This window comes from Lycium barbarum, chromosome 2, assembly GCF_019175385.1.
Source record: "Lycium barbarum isolate Lr01 chromosome 2, ASM1917538v2, whole genome shotgun sequence".
Classification (NCBI taxonomy): Eukaryota; Viridiplantae; Streptophyta; class Magnoliopsida; order Solanales; family Solanaceae; genus Lycium; species Lycium barbarum.
Window position 1 is genome coordinate 97,193,570 of NC_083338.1, and position 15,256 is coordinate 97,208,825.

General features: G+C 38.4%; 1 long non-coding RNA gene across 1 annotated transcript; it reads right to left on the bottom strand.

Moving 5' to 3' along the window:
• Positions 1 to 10,923: 10,923 nt before the first annotated feature.
• On the bottom strand, positions 10,924 to 14,495 carry LOC132626677 (uncharacterized). The gene is made up of 2 exons (XR_009577553.1): positions 14,244 to 14,495; positions 10,924 to 11,152 (listed from the first exon to the last, which is right to left on the bottom strand). It is a non-coding gene; the product is annotated as an uncharacterized LOC132626677 (long non-coding RNA).
• Positions 14,496 to 15,256: the final 761 nt, after the last annotated feature.

A 15,256-nucleotide genomic window follows, 5' to 3' on the forward strand; every position in this document is an offset into this window, starting at 1 on the left:
GCAACACTGTCAGAATATTTCTGGGAATGGGTTGTGTGCACCTTCCCAATCTTTTGAGTGGAATATTTGTAATATATGTGGTGGTCAAGACGGTCATTGGAATGGTTGTCCTAACTCTCACTCCCCATCCGCGAGCCCATATTATGATTCTCCTGTTATTTTTGATGTTGACAGCAGTAACGAAGTGGAGGATGCGGAAAGTCTTGCTCGGGTTAGCGATATGATGAAGCAAATAGGGGAGCAAATGATGGAGCATGATGCATTAATGAGAGAGCAAAACGCAGAAATGTGGAAAGCCATAGAGAGGATTCGTGCCAACCTCACAGATTACAGGCTTAGCCAATACTCAAGACGAACCTCAAACAGAAGAAGAGAGCGAGTTCCCACAAGTAGATAGCTTTGAAGAAGCAGAGATAATGAGCCAATCTTGGCTAACAGAACAAGCTCAACAAATGAAATTTCATGGGTTTCTCCGTGATGGTCTTACAAACATGGCTACACAACTGATAGAAGGTAGAACTGAGCTCGAACAAGAAATAGACCAATTTGGCTCAGATATCCATGGCTTGCAGGTACAAATGAATAAAAAGGCTGAGGCGTCTGATGCACAACTAAATATTACCTTGGATAGTGGCCCTTATGTGAAGCAGATAGAGGAACTCCAACCATTCGATCAGATCTTTGTTGATGATGTCATTATTGAGGAGGTATACAAAACTGAGGATGTCAGAAATAATGCAGTTTTAGAGCTAGGGCGTGTTGGTCCTCGTTCTAAACTTTTTTCTACATTATGCGTGGTTGGCGACATGGAAATCGAGCCTTCCACACTGATGAAGAAGTGTATAGATGAGGAGCAAGAGTCTTATATCCTGAAATTTACCACACCAAAAAGACAAAGCGACATTCCTCACTTAAGGGCCAAGAAGTTCAAGAAACGATATCTATTGATTGGTTCTTTTATTTTCACACCACCGCCCCAGAAGCGTGATAGAAAATTGGATGCAAAATTAGGGGTGAAATTCATAAGTTCGAGGTAGAGGAAAAAGTTGAGTCATGTCATGCCATGACGATTAGGGGAAGTCCGAGTACCCAAAGTTGAAAGCTGAGGAGCATGCAAGAGTTTTAAGTGTGGGGTCATTCGCCCCTTGATGATGATGATCATGTTGCTAGCTATGCCCTAGTGGGCCCCAGGGAGTATTTCTTACCTTGGTTGCGCTTTGTTTTTTTTATTTTTTTTTAAATATATATGCATTGAGGGCATTGCATGATTTTAAGTGTGGGGTGGGAAAATACGTCCCTGGTTTATAACAACATGTTTTGAGGTTGCTGATGATGATTAGTACGCCTTAGGATTTTTTTTTTAGTAGTTTTGCGGCTTAGTGACGAGAAGAAAAAAAAAGTCAAAAAGATTTTATTTTCCCTATTTTTCTTTGATAACCTTTTTTAGTAGGCATTCATCATCCACCCCCTTTGGTTTTCTTATGGCCTCGGTTCTTTCCCGAGGGGGGGCCTTTGAACCGGGCGTAGGTAGATTTTTATTTTATAGTCATAGAAAGGGATTTTCCTAATGACGGGTGGATGACAACCTTCTTGAGGGAAAATTAGTCCGTAGGCTAGGTACATTCAAATACTAGGTGCACGGGATAGGTGAAGTCTTGGCATATGAGCGATCTTGAAATGTTTTGTGAAAGCATGTCGTGAACTTGTATTACTTTTCTTGGAAGCACTTGAAAATGGTTTTGTGTTGACTCGTATGACCCACTTGGCATTGTTGATTTCTAAGGTTTCGTTTTTGAATCCATGTTTGGTATTGACATCTAGAACTTGCCCTGTGTGTGCACAAAGCGAAATGAAGTTCGGTTGAGCCTAGAAAGTGATAGAGGCGTTTCTTTGATTAGTCACTAAAAAGCCTAAAAGGTTATCCTACCAGCATGCTAATAACACCCTAGTTAACCCCGTTGAGCCGTTAGCCTTTTCTTTGATAGCAGTTAATTAGCCTTACCCCTTCGTTCTACAACACTCAATGTTTGATCCAAAACACTTCTAAAAGCACTTTAATCAATTTACATGCATAATGGGAGTTGGGAGGCGAAACGAGGGGAAATGGTTGTTAATTGTAATCTAGGAAGACAATGGGAGCACCGAGTGAACAAAACTAATTCACGTGTTAGTTGGGAATGGATCGGAAAAAAAAAACAGAAAGAGAAAACAAAGAAATCTAAGAAAAAAAAAGGGTTCCCCCTCTAACTTGCTCCCAAACACACACGCAAGTATACGTGGTCGTACAAGTAATATAGACTGTTAAGTCCAGATATCGATCCCACAGAGACTTAGATTCTACTGTTAAACTAATTCAAATTCGAATGAAACTATTCAAGAAAGTGAAAACCAAGATTGTTTGTTGTACTAAACTAAAACTTGAAAAGTAAACAATTTATGATGGGTGTTTTTATGACTGGGACTATGTTGACAAGGACTGTAAGAATTATTAGATGAGAGAAAGATCTAGGGTTATGGCTTTTGACAATCCAGTTGATCTTCAGACAATTCCACCTATTTTATTTCCTGGGTTACTAGTTAACGGGTTAATTAAGCTTTATGATATTCTCTCGAACTGCTCACAAGCTTGTAAATGTTACCATAACGCCTATATCTCTATGGTCATCAGAGGTAACAAGAACACGTTTATTTCTCCGTTTTCAACTAAGTAGGGCTAAAGGGTATATCTCTATCCTCATTAGCGAAACGATTAAATCGAACAAACTCTATTTATTCTTATTACGTACGTGAATTCCCTTTCTCAAGTTCAATTCACGCACCACAGATAGTGTCTAACTATTGGCCAGATAATCAAACAATTAAAACCAAGAATAAATAAGCAACCCACAATATGGAAAATCAATAGATAATAATCGTCATCAAATCAACTTTCAAGTCTTTCGCCACAACCCTAGAACTAGGAGATTTAGCTACTCATGATTCGATCATAGACAATATAAGCCATGAATAAACTAGGGTTGAAAAAGATGAAAAATAAAATAACCTAGAGAGAGAAAAAGGAGAACGATGGCTTACAAATCCTTGAATAATCCCAGAATACCGTTCTCAGCTATAAAAACGTGTATATATAGGCTAGGGTAAAAAAATAATAAATAAGGAGTCCAAATCCTAGTCTAATCGGGAAAATATCCGCAGAGTCCCGCTTTCCTTCCGCATCGCGGAAGGATCGAGCGATGTTCTGCAGCTTCTCGCCTTTAGCCCGCGATGCGGATCGATCGCGGAATCTGATGACTGAGTTTGGTTGTTCCGCTTTCTTCACACGATGCGGATCGATGTCCCGACTTTCTGGAGCTTCTCGTGATCCTTCCGCGATGCGGAAGGAAAGCGAGGTTCTGCAGTCGATTACTCTCCTTTTAGTTCGCCCTTCGCAGTCATCGACTCGTCACCTCAGCCAATCGACATCTGCTACGACTTCCAATCATTTCAAGCACATTTTCCATCGTTTGTCGTCATCGTACCTATACACATGAAAATGTAATGACATAAGTTCAAATACGACGGCTACTTCATGAATTAAGCGATAAAAGTCACAAGAAGAAGTTGTAATACGACACAAAACATGATATTTGTGTCAAATATCACCACCCCCCACTTAGACTTCGCTCGCCCTCGAGCAGACACAAACCAACCTCAAATTCTACTTCAAACTCACTCATTCAAACAGGTCTGCAACGGGATTCGGCTAGTATGGCTAACTCTTAAAGCGAGATTTTCAAAACAAACCAGCGACCCAGATTGCCAAAGCCATGCCAAAGGTTTAAAAACAAAACTCATTTTCAGCACCAAGTACTTCTTTTCAACGAAAACATTTCGAATTTCAAAAGAGTTTGACTCAACAACACCACTTTAACGCATATAGGTAACCTTATGATCGAGAAATCAACACTTCACCATTCTATTGCTAATTATGTGCCCTCACCTCAACAAAGTGGTCCATATCTCATCAAGAATCATATATGTTTGAATCAAAGGACATAAAATCATTAAGTACGCTCACCCTCACAAAGAATATCACATGTAAAGTACGACATACCATAGGCTTGCCCTTAGTGTAACCACTCCACTAATACAAGTAAGACAAACCTAGAATCAAGTAGGACTTCGCGGATTGTAATGTAGGCTGAGGGAAAGGTAGGAATTATTTGGATATTAGTGACTAACCTCCTTAAGCACTTTAATACATATACTTTTATCATTCTCGCACAATTTCTTTATTAGCCCTTATTCAACACCAACCAACCTTTAAATTTCTCCCAATTCACCCCATTTTCTTTGTTTAAGCACCACTCTTTTTAAAATCACACAAGTTAGAAGGGAAACTTTTTCGCTACATATATATTTTTTTTTTCAATTCCCAACTAACACGTGAATTAGTTCTGTTCATTCGGTGCTCCCATTGTCTTCCTAGATTACAGTTAACAACCATTTCCCCTCTTTCCGCCTCCCAACTCCCATTATGCATGTAATTTGATTAAAGTGCTTCTAGAGTGTTTTGGATCAAATATTGAGTGCTATAGAACAAAGGGGTAAGGCTAATTAACTGCTATCAAAGAAAAGGCTAAAGGCTCAAAGGGGTTAACTAGGGTGTCATTTGCACGCTGGTAGGATAACTTTTTAGGCTTTTTAGTGACTAACCAAAGAAACGCCTCTATCACTTTTTAGGCTCAACCCAACTTCATTTCGCTTTGTGAACACACAGGGCAAGTTCTAGATGTCAATACCAAACATGGATTCAAAAACGAAACCTTACTAACACATGGCACATAATCAACGCAAGAGGGATCCGGTTGTCCCTCGAAACAATCAAACACAATGAAAATCAACAATGCCAAGTGGGTCATACGAGTCAACACAAAAACCATTTTCAAGTGCTTCCAAGAAAAGTAATACAGTTTCACGGCATGCTTTCACAAAACATTTCAAGATCGCTCATATGCCAAGACGTCACCTATCCCGTGCACCTAGCATTTAAATGTACCTAGCATACGGACTGATTTTCCCTCAAGCAGGTTGTCATCCACCCGTCATCAGGAACAACCCTTCCTATGACTAAAAAAAAAATCTACCTACACCCGGTTCAAAGGCCCCCCCTCGGGAAAGAACCGAGGCCATAAGAAAAACAAAGGGCGTGGATGATGAATGCCTACTAAAAGAAGTTATCAAAGAAAAATAGGGAAAATAAAATCTTTTTGACTTTTTTTTTCTTCTCGACACTAAGCCGCAAAACTACTAAAAAATAATCCTAAGGCGTACTAATCATCATCCGCAACCTCAAAACATGTTGTAACAAACCAGGGACGTATTTTCCCACCCCACACTTAAAATCATGCAATGCGCTCAATGCATATATATTTAAAAAAAAAAAACAAAGCGCAACCAAGGTAAGAAATACTCCCTGGGGCCCACTAGGGCCTAGCTAGCAACATGCTCATCATCATCAAGAGGCGAATGACCCCACACTTAAAACTTTGGCATGCTCCTCAGCTTTCAACTTTAGGTACTCAGACTTCCCCTAATCGTCGTGGCACGACATGAATCAACTTTTTCCTCCACCTCGAACTTATGAATTTCACCCCTAATTTTGCATCCAATTTTCTATCACGCTTCTGGGGTGGTGGTGTGAAAATAAAGGAACCAAGCAATAGATATCGTTTCTTGAACTTCTTGGCCCTTAAGTGAGGAATGTCGCTTTGTCTTTTTGGTGTGGCAAATTTCAGGATATAAGACTCTTGCTCCTCATCTATACACTTCTTCATCAGTGTGGAAGGCTCGATTTCCATGTCGCCAACCACGCATAATGTAGAAAAAAGTTTAGAACGAGGACCAACACGCCCTAGCTCTAAAACTGCATTATTTCTGACATCATCAGTTTTGTATACCTCCTCAATAATGACATCATCAACAAAGATCTGATCGAATGGTTGGAGTTCCTCTATCTGCTTCACATGCGGGACACTATCCAAGGTAATATGTAGTTGGGCATCAGACGCCTCAACCTTTTTATTCATTTGTACCTGCAAGTCATGGATATCTGAGCCAAATTGGTCTATCTCTTGTTCGAGCTCAGTTCTACCTTCTATCAGTTGTGTAGCCATGTTTGTAAGACCATCACGGAGAAACCCATGAAATTTCATTTGTTCAGCTTGTTCTGTTAGCCAAGATTGGCTCATTATCTCTGCTTCTTCAAAGCTATCTACTTGTGGGAACTCGCTCTCTTCTTCTGTTCGAGGTTCGTCTTGAGTATTGGCTAAGCCTGTAATTTGTAGATCATTACAAGTTTCGGCCTCGGCCTGCATCTCTGTGAGGTTGGCACGAATCCTCTCTATGGCTTTCCACATTTCTGCGTTTTGCTCTCTCATTAATGCATCATGCTCCATCATTTTTCCCCCCTATTTGCTTCATCATATCACTAACCCAAGCAAGACTTTCCGCATCCTCCACTTCGTTACTACTGTCAACATCAAAAATAACAGGAGAATCATAATATGGGCTCGGGGATGGGGAGTGAGAGTTAGGACAATCATTCCAATGACCGTCTTGACCACCACATATATTACAAATATTCCACTCAAAAGATTGGGAAGGTGCACACAACCCATTCCCGGAAATATTTTGACAGTGTTGCCACAAGTGTGGTCCCCCACAAATCAAACAAGGATAACCAAAATAGAAACAACCAATATTCGACCAATTTTTACTCCAAGATGCCATATCAAGCAAACTAACCAAAATATTAAATTAAAAATAAAATAATAATAAATAAATAAAAACTTGAATATAAATTCTAAAATAAATCCAAATTAGAAAAACAGTAATATTGCTAAGTCCCCGGCAGCGGCGCCAAAAACTTGTTGCTCCCAAACGCACACGCAAGTATACGTGGTCGTACAAGTAATATAGACTGTTAAGTCCAGATATCGATCCCACAGAGACTTAGATTCTACTGTTAAACTAATTCAAATTCGAATGAAACTATTCAAGAAAGTGAAAACCAAGATTGTTTGTTGTACTAAACTAAAACTTGAAAAGTAAAAAATTTATGATGGGTGTTTTTATGACTGGGACTATGTTGACAAGGACTGAAAAATTATTAGATGAGAGAAAGATCTAGGGTTATGGCTTTTGACAATCCAGTTGATCTTCAGACAATTCCACCTATTTTATTTCCTGGGTTACTAGTTAACGGGTTAATTAAGCTTTATGATATTCTCTCGAACTGCTCACAAGCTTGTAAATGTTACCATAACGCCTATATCTCTATGGTCATCAGAGGTAACAAGAACACGTTTATTTCTCCGTTTTCAACTAAGTAGGGCTAAAGGGTATATCTCTATCCTCATTAGCGAAACGATTAAATCGAACAAACTCTATTTATTCTTATTACGTACGTGAATTCCCTTTCTCAAGTTCAATTCACGCACCACAGATAGTGTCTAACTATTGGCCAGATAATCAAACAATTAAAACCAAGAATAAATAAGCAACCCACAATATGGAAAATCAATAGATAATAATCGTCATCAAATCAACTTTCAAGTCTTTCGCCACAACCCTAGAACTAGGAGATTTAGCTACTCATGATTCGATCATAGACAATATAAGCCATGAATAAACTAGGGTTGAAAAAGATGAAAAATAAAATAACCTAGAGAGATAAAAAGGAGAGTGGTGGCTTACAAATCCTTGAATAAACCCAGAATACCGTTCTCAGCTATAAAAACGTGTATATATAGGCTAGGGTAAAAAAATAATAAATAAGGAGTCCAAATCCTAGTCTAATCGGGAAAACATCCGCAGAGTCCCGCTTTCCTTCCGCATCGCGGAAGGATCGCGCGATGTTCTACAGCTTCTCGCCTTTAGCCCGCGATGCGGATCGATCGCGGAATCTGATGACTGAGTTTGTTTGTTCCGCTTTCTTCACGCGATGCGGATCGATGGCCTGACTTTCTGGAGCTTCTCATTTCACATATTGGTCAAAAGCCAGTGAAGTTATGAAATTTTCCTTTCGACTCAAATTGGTCGAATATTATAAGTCTGGAAAATCCTTAAGGCACGATTTTTGGGTTCAAAGTTAAAATCCCTCTGGTTCGAATTTATGATGCCTTGAAGTATTAGTCGCTTTTCATTGCCCTAATAGGGAGGGAACGAAATATCTATGTCTTAAAATCAAAGCATGTAAAGACAATTCCATACAAAAAACAAGGCAATAAAAACAACAAAATGATCCATGTTATAAAAAACTACGAGACTAATAAAGGCCTGGGGGGGAAATTTACTAGCCCGCGAAAGGAACCGATATGCTCTGTTCCACGGTCCGCCCAGGCTTAAAGAGGAAAAAAAACCATATTCTTAAAATACTTGTTCAAAAAGATACTAGAACGCAGGCCTAGACACCTGGGGCTAAAGCTAGGAGGTTGAAGGAGCATACCTGACGGAAGGAGGGTTCAAGGTGTCCTCTCTCTCAGAGCTTCTTATCTTGGTGGATTAGAGGTCTGCCATCATAGGTTATACAGCACCAAATTCAACGTTAGCTTCCTGTAGCACCATGGAGAGGTCCAGTTTATTTTTCAGGGCATCATTGAAGGCATCCCGACGAGATTGAGGTAGCGGACTAGGCCTTCTTTATGTTCATCAGCAATGCAGCGGTGCTTTAGTTTCTCACACCGGTTCTGGAGATGATATGTGGAAGCTTCCGAGCAAGTCTGTTGTCCTCGTACGGTCTCCAGTTTAGCCTCTATTTGATGGACCCTGGCCTGAAGGTTCTAATAGTTGAAGGTCAGGGACTGTAGAGATTCCTCCTGCTCCTCCAAATGGTGCTTGACTTCATCATAGCTCAACCTCAGAGAGTGCTTCAAGGATTCAAATTCTCAGTGCCTCGACCGGAGCATTTCTACTTCTATGCAAAGTCAGTGATTTTTCAAGTTCAGTGGATCCTCCGCCGGGTGAGCAGCAGCTCTCCCAGCCACTTTTATCACATTAACTGTAGTTGCGTGGCTCAGGATGAGGTGATAGGAAAGTTGTAACAACAACACTTTCAGATCAAGAGCCTGTGTTTGTAGGGCCGAAACGATCACCAAGATTGGTGGAGCCAAGTTATGCCATCGAGGGCTCGGAAAATGCCCCTAGTCCCTCGGGAGTTTCCATGGGCATCTCAGGAGCTTCGTCTCTATGAATCATGAGATCTTCCTTTCCTACTCCATCGTCTTCGATGTTTACTATGCCGCGGTTAGTTGCTACCATTTCCTTCTAGGCCTCAATGAGCCGGTGGTAGGTTCTCACCCGAGACCCAATTCCTTTGATAGGAGTCCCGGCAAGTAGTGAAGGGATACAGGCTCTACGCTTTCGACTGGTCGAGGCTCGAGATACAGTGTTAATGATGTTGGACAAAGAATTTTTGTGTGAAGAAATCCTTCGAGCAGTCGACTTTTTCTTAGGAATGCCTGAACAGATAATGGGAGAGAAGGGACACTAAAAGTTTGGGCAATCCACGTAAAAAGCATATGGGGGGAATTCGATGCCTTACCATGGCTTTTCCCTTTCTACCAGTCATAGGTCAAACTCTTCGAGGTCCTAACAGCATTAGGAGAGGCTCGCAGTAGGTCCATTACCCAATCAAACATTCTGTGCACAAAATCCGGCGCCATAGGAGCTGCTGCAAGAATTGGCAAAATGCCCAGGCACATACACACATGTATAAAGGAAAAATAAAGGTTTAGTACCTAACGGTTCGCTTTTTACGCAGGGTTAGGGCATAAAAGCTACTACAAACTCATTGAAGCTACTACAAACTCGTTGGTGCTCTTTCGGACTTTTGTTTTGAAAAGAGAGGCCACCTAATTTTTAGGAAATTAGGAAAACCAGTTGTGAGGGGTTTATTCAAATACTGTGAAAAAAACCTTCGTAATCCAAAGTTCTAGGTAAGAGTTCTGATGATCCCCTGGGGAAAGTGTTAGGCACCCCAGTATTAAGGATTTGTACTATACGGTTGACCTTCGAATTCCAGTGTATGAGTATTTGCTTAAACTGCTTATTTTGTGTTTATTTTCCCGCGAAAGAACTGTCATTAATAAATTGCATATCATATGTTTTGAGAAAAAATTTGAATATATTCCCTTTATATATAGGGTATCGTAGTTCCGGATTTATGATATCCGTGTATAAATAGCCTCCTTTTATGTATAAGGAGTATATATGTTTATAAAAGAATGTGTAAAGAAAAATCTTGGTTTATAAATTAAGTCCATGTTCTACTCATACACTTGGCTCGGGTTAGTCCGTATTGGTACGTTTAGTCTTATCCGGAACTTTATATTACGAATTAGTTTCTTAAACGTTTATAAGGGCGTTTTTTATATTTAAATGAGTATGCCTTGTCCGTAAATATCCGTTAATTTGGGCCTGCTTTGGGCAAAAACGGTGTTTTGTGCTTTAAAATCCTTCATTTGCCTCCATTTTCCAGAAACGGGTATTTATAACTTGGTTACAAAATCTGGTTTTTGTTTAAGTTTAAAACTGGTCCAATATTTTGTCAAACATTTGCCACATATCAATGAAGTTGTATAGGTTAAAGCCAATTGCGTTAAATCTTTCTATTTAAAGTTGATTTTGGGAAATTCAGTTTGGAGTAGGAATTAAGTTAATCAACTTAATTTTGTGAAATACCTTTATTATATAAAAATGTGATTGCCATTTAAACGTAGAAAAAATCAATAGTGATTAATTTGAAAGCAGCTTCGAGAGGTCTCATTTTTGTACTTAGTTGTAAAATAAAAACATTATGTTTGAGTCTGTGGATTTGAAAATCATGTACGGAGACCTAAAGTTGACTAAACGGCATAAGAACCGTTGTCCTAAGATGTCTACTTCCAATAATAATGTTTCTACTATATCATGAGTTTGAATACAAGTTTTTATCAAATTAAACAACAAGTGAGTGATTATGAAGAGGCTAAGTTAGACTAGGGGCGTACCAAGCCCCTAGTTGGCCATTTTCACCCATGGTTGGGCCTTCTGCGCGCCTTGCTATTTTCTTTGTCTTCTCGACTCGATTTGAAATAATATTCCCATTTGGGCCTTAGGCCTAACGGGTGGGCTTTGAATTAGACCCGAGCGGCCACGTACGAGGAGGAGGAGGAAGGAAGAAAAAAAACACCGGTTAGTTTGTAATCGTTGAACTTATCACTAAGGTACATGACTAAAGTTATAAACACGCACACATGTATATAAGATAAAGTATACACACATACACACATATATATAAGGTAATCACACTTGATCCATACTTACCCCTTTGACTATACAAATGGTGCTCAAATTATCCTAAGACTTAGAATGGCATGGGGACTAGGTCTTAATCCCGTATTTTCGATATCGCACAAGTTCCAAGGGGCCTTAAAGGACCCCGGGCATGGCTAACAGCGGAGAGAATAAGACAGCCCCGAATTACCACACTTGGTCCAAGGTCTATTTGAATCTCATTACAAGGGACATAGAGAGTACAGAACTAGGAGATCACTTAAATATACAAGTAATCATGCTGAGGGTTGGTACAGTTTTCACATAGATACAGGGAAGAGCAGGCAATCACAGGAGACAATACAAGTACATACACATGAAGTTCATATTATAGAAGACCTTAATGACACAAAACAGTAATAACAAATCAAAACACACAACTCCATTAAAGGGGCAAAGGCAAGCAGTAACAACAGCTGTAAGCAAGGCAAAAGGAAAGATATGCAGTTCCTAAGGACAAGCAAAGGCAAACTAGACAATGACCATCTCATGAGTGGACTTAGAGTCACAGCAAGAGCATGTAACATTAAATACTAAAAAGAAAGTATAGGCAGTAGATACATGTGATCATAGGACAAACACGATGGGTAAATGTGCACCTTAAAACTCAATGACAAGCTTAATTCAAAGAGAAGCATCTCATAGCCAGCAAATAGTAGTCAACCCTAATGAGTTAAGCCAAATATAACTAGACTTAGGCAGATATGTCAAGTCCGCACACTAAAATGAAAGAGGCATGCTTAAACTTATTCAGAGGAGCATGAATATCAACTATGATCACAGACTCAAACAAGTTGAAGAAAAGAAAATGAGTGCTATAGGATGATAGCTAAATCATGGCATCTCAGGGATGGTCAAAGGCAAATCAGGTTGACAACCAACTCAAAAAAATAATGCAAAGCTAAGTGGAGTGTGGTTTCATACAGTAAAGACACAAAGGGAACATTTTCAACTATGGGAAGGCACGACAGCAGACTTATCAAGATTTAATGTCAATAATGGCATTGCAGCAAGTATAGGTGCAAATTATTCAGCTAAAGCTCAGCAAAATAGTCAAGTGAGATCAATGCTATTTGATCAGGTAAGTGAGTGATAAGGCATAGTAAGACTTAAGGCAACACAAAAAGGAAAAGAACAGCCCATGATACATAATGACTTTGCAGTAAGTTGGACCTTAAGCAAATCATAGACGAGTACAGATTTTGGTTTTTTTAAGATATTTACAAATTATAAGCATACACAGGCTGAACCAGCAATCAGTTATCAAAGGGATAAGGTTAAATAAACACAATAAATCAAGACATTTGACAACAATGAACAACCAGATTTAAGGACTGAGTGTCAGGCTAACTAAACCCTAGAAAGTTAAGCAGCTTAGAGCCCATATGGCCCCTGATCACTAGTTGTTTCTGAGGCTTATGCAAGACTTAACAATTAGCCAAGTTGATAAACCATCATAGAGGGGTAAGCAAACAGCAGTTTAAGCATGTTCATGATGCAAGGTCTTTAAATACAATCAAAACGTATGGAAAACTTACAGGTTTTACACTCTCACATGAGCAGCATGAACATTAATGGTTCAAGATAGAAGATGCAACACACATAGTCTAAGAATTACAGAAGGAAAGGCATTTATTATACTTTCTATACACAGAGTAGGCAAACCATACGGTTTAAAGGAAAAGATATCAGTGTTTAAGCATTTGAAAGTTTGGCAAGTTCAGCAAATAGTGCATTATCTAGGCATGGACATTGTGGTTTAATATAGCAATTTACTTTTAAGCACAAGGACAGATAAGGGCATGATATGGTCATGTTGACAATAAACAAATTCTGGAAAAGTTCAAACATGATCAAATAATCAATGAGCCACAGAAGACAGGTTCAGCCCAATCTAAGCACAATGAAAACAAAGGCATACACAATCTTCAAAACTAAAGAGATACAACTGAGCAAGACATAGACCTCATCTCACCATTTCAGAATTAAGCAAAGCATCTTTTTTTATTCTCATAAGTAAATACAAGTTACAAAACAGAGAAGAAGAACCAAGAGTAATGACAAGACTCACACTCAGCTATTTACCATATTGATGCATTAGTGAGACAGATTAACACCCACCTCCCAAAATTCCACATAAATTTCACGTTGCAAGTGTGAATCAGATAAGCAAACAAGTATAAGACTAAATGATATCAATATAATTTTGTTTCTAGACCAACTAATGGCAATCAAACAGCTCATTTGAATCACATTGTACAAATTTTTGAAGTATTCAAGAGAAATCTAATATCTCTACTAGCAAACCATTATTAACCATAATCAAATTACCATTTTAGCATTCAAAATTCCTATTCTAACAGCTCCCAAACATCAACAAGTTAGCAGCATTACACAATTACTAAATACTACAATAAACTAACCAAAACTGAAACTAAAGCACTAATTAAGCAAGAAATTAAAAAAGCTATAAATAAAATAGTATTTATCTTTTTTGAGCGCAGCCTAGCACCAAGAATGCAATCGAGAGCCTTCTCCCTTTCCCAAACTTCAGCCAATAACTCACAGAAATAAAACAACTAGTTTTCACTCACCAAAACATAAAATAAACAAATTTTTAACTAAAATAACTTTGCTTAAAACTCGAAACTATATCAAGTTAAAAGCTTTATGTTTTTACTGATTTTTCAAGCAGCAAAACGTTTCCTTCTCCCTTTTTTCCTGAGATGCAAAACAACAACAAACCCCTAAATTTTCGATGTGGTAACAACAAGTTCTTTAACCAGATCCATTGAAGGGGAGGGTTGAGATTAAAACTAAAGAAACAGCTAAAATCAAACAAAAATAACTGTAAAGAGATATTAAAAAGCAAAATACAAGGATTGCACCTTTAAGGCCATGTTTGGCTGAAAAATCGTGCAAAAAATCGGAAAGTAAGGACAAGTCTCGTCCTTTTCTGTATTGTCATGCCACCGACGTCACGGTGGTGACGTCTATGTGGTGATGGGACAGTTTTCTCGTAGAGGGTAGCGTTGGAAGGTGGAGAGGTGCATAGGGCGGCTAGGGTTTTCACCCTAGCCCTTTTTTTTTATTTTGCAATGACACCCCTCTGCACTTTTGTTTATTGTAAGCGAGTATTATAACTGATATGGGTCGGTCGACCCTAAATAGGCTGGACCTGGCCCTTCATTTTTTAACTTAAAAATGTTTTTTTGTATATTATAAGCGTATACTGAATGTATATATACTCGTAGGGGAAAAATAGCAATTTTAGTAAAACATGTCGTCATTTAAAGTACGTAGTCACAACAAGAAACAATTAAAACAAGGTCAAACAGAGATGTAATTAAATTAACAAACGGCTTTAAAGCTCATTTTTACAGAAATGGCCTCAAATTGACCCTTAATTGAATGAGGGTTCCAATTATGACCAACCTTTGTAATCAATTGCAGAAATACCATTGCAATTAACCATTTGCAAATATAGCCTTATTTTGATAATTAATTCAACCAATTAAAGCTATTTTGCATTAATATCCTTCATTAATTTGACCATGGCTTGGACATTTCAATTAAGGCCATTTAAAATTTAGCATTTGCAAAATTGACCCCAGCTATATTGAACCATGAATTGGTTAATTATGAGGTGGTCATTTACGCAAGAATAACAATAACTAAAATCATAATTTTAAAACAATAACAATAACTCAAAGCTTGAGGGGTAAAATTATAAATTCTCTTAATTATTCAAATTCCTTGGATATAAAATAAAAACAAATTTCCTTTTATCTATATTTTTCTAATTTTACCGAATTAAATGAACAATTGTTTAAAATTGTTCTGCTGCTGATAAATTATAAAAATACTGTAAAATGCTGTAAAACTATTGATAAATTTCTGA